Source organism: Teleopsis dalmanni, unplaced genomic scaffold, assembly GCF_002237135.1.
Source record: "Teleopsis dalmanni isolate 2A unplaced genomic scaffold, ASM223713v2 unscaffolded_contig_1984, whole genome shotgun sequence".
In the NCBI taxonomy this organism is placed as follows: domain Eukaryota; kingdom Metazoa; phylum Arthropoda; class Insecta; order Diptera; family Diopsidae; genus Teleopsis; species Teleopsis dalmanni.
In genome coordinates, this window is record NW_024033366.1 from 1 (window position 1) to 7,948 (window position 7,948).

Here is a 7,948-nt window from a genome sequence, read left to right on the forward strand (position 1 = left end):
TCTACCAGTATTTTAATCTTATTCTTATTCTTATTCTTATACGTACTACTTACTACGTACTATATATTATATGAAAAATGGAAAATGGAAAATAGAAAATACTCTAAAGCAATTTCCAAAGCTATTTTATTTTATTTTTCATTTCAATTTAAATAAAATAAAATAGAAAAGTTTCTTTTTTCTTCTTCTCTAGTGAAGTTAATATGAACAGAATAGGAAAATTAAACTAAAACTGTTATTGAGCATATCCGTGTTTGTATTTTACATGCTTAATTATGTAGTACTATTGCCTGTAATATTAACTTCAATATTAACTTTAACTTTAACTTAATCTTTAAGGAAGAATAAAATTTTATACATACTTATATTTTTATTAAAAAATTTAACATATGAATGCTAGTGCTACTGCTAGTGCTAGTGCTAGTGCTACTGCTAGTGCTAGTGCTAGTGCTAGTGCTAGTGCTAGTGCTAGTGCTAGTGCTAGTGCTAGTGCTAGTGCTAGTGCTAGTGCTAGTGCTAGTGCTAGTGCTAGTGCTATTGCTAGTGCTAGTGCTAGTGCTAGTGCTAGTGCTAGTGCTAGTGCTAGTGCTAGTGCTAGTGCTAATAAATAGGCGCAATCAATAGATTGTTGTTTTATTAAATTTTATTCAATAAGGACAAGGAATATAAGCAAAGCTTCTTAATTAGTAATTTTACTTGAAAAGTTTTCTATCATTTAAGGTTTTCATTCACGCTGGCACTCGTACTCACACTTGCACTCGCACTCGCATGCATGCCTATTGTACATTTTATATGGAACTGAACAAAACTTGAGCTTACGTGCATTTCGTATACGACACGATTACAATTTCAAAATTAAAAATGATGCGAATATACGTATACAGCAGAAATTAGTTAAATAATTGCATTTTATATAAATAAATAATAGATATGTGATATAAAGAAAAATATTATTAGTAACAAAATAAAATAAAAAAAAATTAAAACCGCAAAAAAAAGGAAAAAAGTAAAAAAGTGTTGTGGAGCCAACAACACGCGGTGTTCCCAAGCGGTCCCCCATCTAAGTACTAACCGCGCCCGACGCTGCTTAATTTCGGTGATCGGACGAGAACCGATGTATTCAACGTGGTATGGTCGTTGGCAAAGAAAGCGTTTCAAAAAATCTACATCTACCAGTATTTTAATCTTATTCTTATTCTTATTCTTATTCTTATTCTTATACGTACTAGTTACTACGTACTATATATAATATGGAAAATGGAAAATGGAAAATAGAAAATACTCTAAAGCTATTTCCAAAGCTATTTTATTTTATTTTTCATTTCAATTTAAATAAAATAGAAAAGTTTCTTTTTTCTTCTTCTCTAGTGAAGTTAATATGAACAGAATAGAAAAATTAAACTAAAACTGTTATTGAACATATCCGTGTTTGTATTTTACATGCTTAATTATGTAGTACTATTGCCTGTAACATTAACTTTAACTTTAACTTAATCTTTAAGGAAGAATAAAATTATTATACATACTTATATTTTTATTAAAATTTAAATATGAAATTATCTACTTCTATGCTATGCTAGTGCTAGTGCTAGTGCTATTGCTAGTGCTAGTGCTAGTGCTAGTGCTAGTGCTAGTGCTAGTGCTAGTGCTAGTGCTAGTGCTAATAAATAGGCGCAATCAATAGATTGTTGTTTTATTAAATTTTATTCAATAAAGACAAGGAATATAAGCAAAGCTTCTTAATTAGTATTTTTACTTGAAAAGTTTTCTATCATTTAAGGTTTTCATTCACGCTGGCACTCGTACTCACACTTGCACTCGCACTCGCATACATGCCTATTGTACATTTTATATGGAACTGAACAAAACTTGTGCTTACGGTGCATAGCGTATACGACACGATTACGATTTTCAAAATTCAAAATTAAAAATGATGCGAGTACACCACGTATACAGCAGAAATTAGTTAAATAATTGCATTTTATATAAATAAATAATAGATATGTGATATAAATAAAAATATTATTAGTAACAAAATAAAATAAAAAAAAATTAAAACCGCAAAAAAAAGGAAAAAAGTAAAAAAGTGTTGTGAAGCCAACAACACCGGTGTTCCCAAGCGGTCCCCCATTCTAAGTACTAACCGCGCCCGACGCTGCTTAATTTCGGTTTGATCGGACGAGAACCTATGTAATTCAACCGTGGTATGGTCGTTGTCAAAAGAAAGTGTTTCCAAAAAAATTCTAACATCTACCAGCTATTCTTATTCTTATTCTTATTCTTATTCTTATTCTTATTCTTATACGTACTACTTACTACGTACTATATATTATATGGAAAATGGAAAATGGAAAATAGAAAATACTCTAAAGCTATTTCCAAAGCTATTTTATTTTATTTTTCATTTCAATTTAAATAAAATAAAATAGAAAAGTTTCTTTTTTCTTCTTCTCTAGTGAAGTTAATATGAACAGAATAGAAAAATTAAACTAAAACTGTTATTGAACATATCCGTGTTTGTATTTTACATGCTTAATTATGTAGTACTATTGCCTGTAATATTAACTTCAATATTAACTTTAACTTTAATTTTATCTTTAAGGAAGAATAAAATTATTATATATACTTATATTTTTATTAAAAAATTTAACATATGAATGCTAGTGCTACTGCTAGTGCTAGTGCTAGTGCTGGTGCTAGTGCTAATAAATAGGCGCAATCAATAGATTGTTGTTTTATTAAATTTTATACAATGAAGACAAGGAATATAAGCAAAGCTTCTTAAATAGTAATTTTACTTGAAAAGTTTTCTAACATTTAAGGTTTTCATTTACGCTGGCACTCGTACTCACACTTGCACTCGCACTCACACTCGCATACATGCCTATTGTACATTTTATATGGAACTGAACAAAACTTGTGCTTACGGTGCATTGCGTATACGACACGATTACGATTTTCAAAATTCAAAATTCAAAATTCAAAATTAAAAATGATGCGAGTACACGTATACAGCAGAAATTAGTTAAATAATTGCGTTTTACATAAATAAATAATAGATAGGTGTATAAAAAAAAATATTATTATTTACAAAATAATATAAAAAAAATTAAAACCGGAAAAAAAAGGAAAAAAGTAAAAAAGTAAAAAAGTGTTGTGAAGCCAACAACACGCGGTGTTCCCAAGCGGTCCCCCATCTAAGTACTAACCGCGCCCGACGCTGCTTAATTTCAGTGAGCGGACGAAAACCGATGTATTCAACGTGGTATGATCGTTGGGCAAAAGAAAGTTTTTCAAAAAATCACATCTACAGTATTCTTATTCTTATTCTTATTCTTATTCTTATACGTACTACTTACTACGTACTATATATTATATGGAAAATGGAAAATGGAAAATAGAAAATACTCTAAAGCTATTTTCAAAGCTATTTTATTTTATTTTTCATTTCAATTTAAATAAAATAAAATAGAAAAGTTTCTTTTTTCTTCTTCTCTAGTGAAGTTAATATGAACAGAATAGAAAAATTAAACTAAAACTGTTATTGAACATATCCGTGTTTGTATTTTACATGCTTAATTATGAAGTACTATTGCCTGTAATATTAACTTCAATATTAACTTTAACTTTAATTTTATCTTTAAGGAAGAATAAAATTATTATATATACTTATATTTTTATTAAAAAATTTAACATATGAATGCTAGTGCTAGTGCTAGTGCTAGTGCTAGTGCTAGTGCTAATAAATAGGCGCAATCAATAGATTGTTGTTTTATTAAATTTTATTCAATAAAGACAAGGAATATAAGCAAAGCTTCTTAATTAGTAATTTTACTTGAAAAGTTTTCTATCATTTAAGGTTTTCATTCACGCTGGCACTCGTACTCACACTTGGACTCGCACTCGCATGCATGCCTATTGTACATTTTATATGGAACTGAACAAAACTTGTGCTTACGGTGCATTGCGTATACGACACGATTACAATTTCAAAATTAAAAATGATGCGAATATACGTATACAGCAGAAATTAGTTAAATAATTGCATTTTATATAAATAAATAATAGATATGTGATATAAAGAAAAATATTATTAGTAACAAAATAAAATAAAAAAAAATTAAAACCGCAAAAAAAAGGAAAAAAGTAAAAAAGTGTTGTGATGCCAACAACACGCGGTGTTCCCAAGCGGTCCCCATCTAAGTACTAACCGCGCCCGACGCTGCTTAATTTCGGTGATCGGACGAGAACCGATGTATTCAACGTGGTATGGTCGCTGGCGAAGAAAGTGTTTCAAAAAATCTACATCTACCAGTATTTTATTCTTATTCTTATTCTTATTCTTATACGTACTACTTACTACGTACTATATATAATATGGAAAATGGAAAATAGGAAAATAGAAAATACTCTAAAGCTATTTCCAAAGCTATTTTATTTTATTTTTCATTTCAATTTAAATAAAATAAAATAGAAAAGTTTCTTTTTTCTTCTTCTCTAGTGAAGTTAATATGAACAGAATAGAAAAATTAAACTAAAACTGTTATTGAACATATTCGTGTTTGTATTTTACATGCTTAATTATGTAGTACTATTGCCTGTAATATTAACTTCAATATTAACTTTAACTTTAATTTTATCTTTAAGGAAGAATAAAATTATTATATATACTTATATTTTTATTAAAAAATTTAACATATGAATGCTAGTGCTACTGCTAGTGCTAGTGCTAGTGCTGGTGCTAGTGCTAATAAATAGGCGCAATCAATAGATTGTTGTTTTATTAAATTTTATACAATGAAGACAAGGAATATAAGCAAAGCTTCTTAAATAGTAATTTTACTTGAAAAGTTTTCTAACATTTAAGGTTTTCATTTACGCTGGCACTCGTACTCACACTTGCACTCGCACTCACACTCGCATACATGCCTATTGTACATTTTATATGGAACTGAACAAAACTTGTGCTTACGGTGCATTGCGTATACGACACGATTACGATTTTCAAAATTCAAAATTCAAAATTCAAAATTAAAAATGATGCGAGTACACGTATACAGCAGAAATTAGTTAAATAATTGCGTTTTACATAAATAAATAATAGATAGGTGTATAAAAAAAAATATTATTATTTACAAAATAATATAAAAAAAATTAAAACCGGAAAAAAAAGGAAAAAAGTAAAAAAGTAAAAAAGTGTTGTGAAGCCAACAACACGCGGTGTTCCCAAGCGGTCCCCCATCTAAGTACTAACCGCGCCCGACGCTGCTTAATTTCAGTGAGCGGACGAAAACCGATGTATTCAACGTGGTATGATCGTTGGCAAAGAAAGTGTTTCAAAAAATCTACATCTACCAGTATTTTTAATCTTATTCTTATTCTTATTCTTATACGTACTACTTACTACGTACTATATATTATATGAAAAATGGAAAATGGAAAATAGAAAATACTCTAAAGCAATTTCCAAAGCTATTTTATTTTATTTTTCATTTCAATTTAAATAAAATAAAATAGAAAAGTTTCTTTTTTCTTCTTCTCTAGTGAAGTTAATATGAACAGAATAGGAAAATTAAACTAAAACTGTTATTGAGCATATCCGTGTTTGTATTTTACATGCTTAATTATGTAGTACTATTGCCTGTAATATTAACTTCAATATTAACTTTAACTTTAACTTAATCTTTAAGGAAGAATAAAATTTTATACATACTTATATTTTTATTAAAAAATTTAACATATGAATGCTAGTGCTACTGCTAGTGCTAGTGCTAGTGCTACTGCTAGTGCTAGTGCTAGTGCTAGTGCTAGTGCTAGTGCTAGTGCTAGTGCTAGTGCTAGTGCTAGTGCTAGTGCTAGTGCTAGTGCTAGTGCTTGCTAGTGCTAGTGCTAGTGCTAGTGCTAGTGCTAGTGCTAGTGCTAGTGCTAGTGCTAGTGCTAGTGCTAATAAATAGGCGCAATCAATAGATTGTTGTTTTATTAAATTTTATTCAATAAGGACAAGGAATATAAGCAAAGCTTCTTAATTAGTAATTTTACTTGAAAAGTTTTCTATCATTTAAGGTTTTCATTCACGCTGGCACTCGTACTCACACTTGCACTCGCACTCGCATGCATGCCTATTGTACATTTTATATGGAACTGAACAAAACTTGAGCTTACGTGCATTTCGTATACGACACGATTACAATTTCAAAATTAAAAATGATGCGAATATACGTATACAGCAGAAATTAGTTAAATAATTGCATTTTATATAAATAAATAATAGATATGTGATATAAAGAAAAATATTATTAGTAACAAAATAAAATAAAAAAAAATTAAAACCGCAAAAAAAAGGAAAAAAGTAAAAAAGTGTTGTGGAGCCAACAACACGCGGTGTTCCCAAGCGGTCCCCCATCTAAGTACTAACCGCGCCCGACGCTGCTTAATTTCGGTGATCGGACGAGAACCGATGTATTCAACGTGGTATGGTCGTTGGCAAAGAAAGCGTTTCAAAAAATCTACATCTACCAGTATTTTAATCTTATTCTTATTCTTATTCTTATTCTTATTCTTATACGTACTAGTTACTACGTACTATATATAATATGGAAAATGGAAAATGGAAAATAGAAAATACTCTAAAGCTATTTCCAAAGCTATTTTATTTTATTTTTCATTTCAATTTAAATAAAATAGAAAAGTTTCTTTTTTCTTCTTCTCTAGTGAAGTTAATATGAACAGAATAGAAAAATTAAACTAAAACTGTTATTGAACATATCCGTGTTTGTATTTTACATGCTTAATTATGTAGTACTATTGCCTGTAACATTAACTTTAACTTTAACTTAATCTTTAAGGAAGAATAAAATTATTATACATACTTATATTTTTATTAAAAATTTAACATATGAATGCTAGTGCTAGTGCTAGTGCTAGTGCTATTGCTAGTGCTAGTGCTAGTGCTAGTGCTAGTGCTAGTGCTAGTGCTAGTGCTAGTGCTAGTGCTAGTGCTAATAAATAGGCGCAATCAATAGATTGTTGTTTTATTAAATTTTATTCAATAAGGACAAGGAATATAAGCAAAGCTTCTTAATTAGTAATTTTACTTGAAAAGTTTTCTATCATTTAAGGTTTTCATTCACGCTGGCACTCGTACTCACACTTGCACTCGCACTCGCATGCATGCCTATTGTACATTTTATATGGAACTGAACAAAACTTGAGCTTACGTGCATTTCGTATACGACACGATTACAATTTCAAAATTAAAAATGATGCGAATATACGTATACAGCAGAAATTAGTTAAATAATTGCATTTTATATAAATAAATAATAGATATGTGATATAAAGAAAAATATTATTAGTAACAAAATAAAATAAAAAAAAATTAAAACCGCAAAAAAAAGGAAAAAAGTAAAAAAGTGTTGTGGAGCCAACAACACGCGGTGTTCCCAAGCGGTCCCCCATCTAAGTACTAACCGCGCCCGACGCTGCTTAATTTCGGTGATCGGACGAGAACCGATGTATTCAACGTGGTATGGTCGTTGGCAAAGAAAGCGTTTCAAAAAATCTACATCTACCAGTATTTTAATCTTATTCTTATTCTTATTCTTATTCTTATTCTTATACGTACTAGTTACTACGTACTATATATAATATGGAAAATGGAAAATGGAAAATAGAAAATACTCTAAAGCTATTTCCAAAGCTATTTTATTTTATTTTTCATTTCAATTTAAATAAAATAGAAAAGTTTCTTTTTTCTTCTTCTCTAGTGAAGTTAATATGAACAGAATAGAAAAATTAAACTAAAACTGTTATTGAACATATCCGTGTTTGTATTTTACATGCTTAATTATGTAGTACTATTGCCTGTAACATTAACTTTAACTTTAACTTAATCTTTAAGGAAGAATAAAATTATTATACATACTTATATTTTTATTAAAAAATTTAA

General features: G+C 29.2%; 3 non-coding genes and 3 pseudogenes across 3 annotated transcripts; all 6 read right to left on the reverse strand.

The window, feature by feature from the left end:
- Positions 1 to 1,023: 1,023 nt before the first annotated feature.
- Positions 1,024 to 1,142, reverse strand: LOC119664472. The gene has a single exon (XR_005251209.1). It is a non-coding gene; the product is annotated as a 5S ribosomal RNA (ribosomal RNA).
- A 2,018-nt stretch (positions 1,143 to 3,160) lies between these two features.
- LOC119664473 lies at positions 3,161 to 3,279 on the reverse strand (annotated as a pseudogene).
- Positions 3,280 to 4,163: 884 nt separating this feature from the next.
- Positions 4,164 to 4,281, reverse strand: LOC119664476 (annotated as a pseudogene).
- A 924-nt stretch (positions 4,282 to 5,205) lies between these two features.
- On the reverse strand, positions 5,206 to 5,324 carry LOC119664477 (annotated as a pseudogene).
- A 1,042-nt stretch (positions 5,325 to 6,366) lies between these two features.
- LOC119664474 lies at positions 6,367 to 6,485 on the reverse strand. Its single transcript, XR_005251210.1, has one exon. It is a non-coding gene; the product is annotated as a 5S ribosomal RNA (ribosomal RNA).
- Positions 6,486 to 7,421: 936 nt separating this feature from the next.
- LOC119664475 lies at positions 7,422 to 7,540 on the reverse strand. Its single transcript, XR_005251211.1, has one exon. It is a non-coding gene; the product is annotated as a 5S ribosomal RNA (ribosomal RNA).
- Between the last annotated feature and the right edge of the window lie 408 nt (positions 7,541 to 7,948).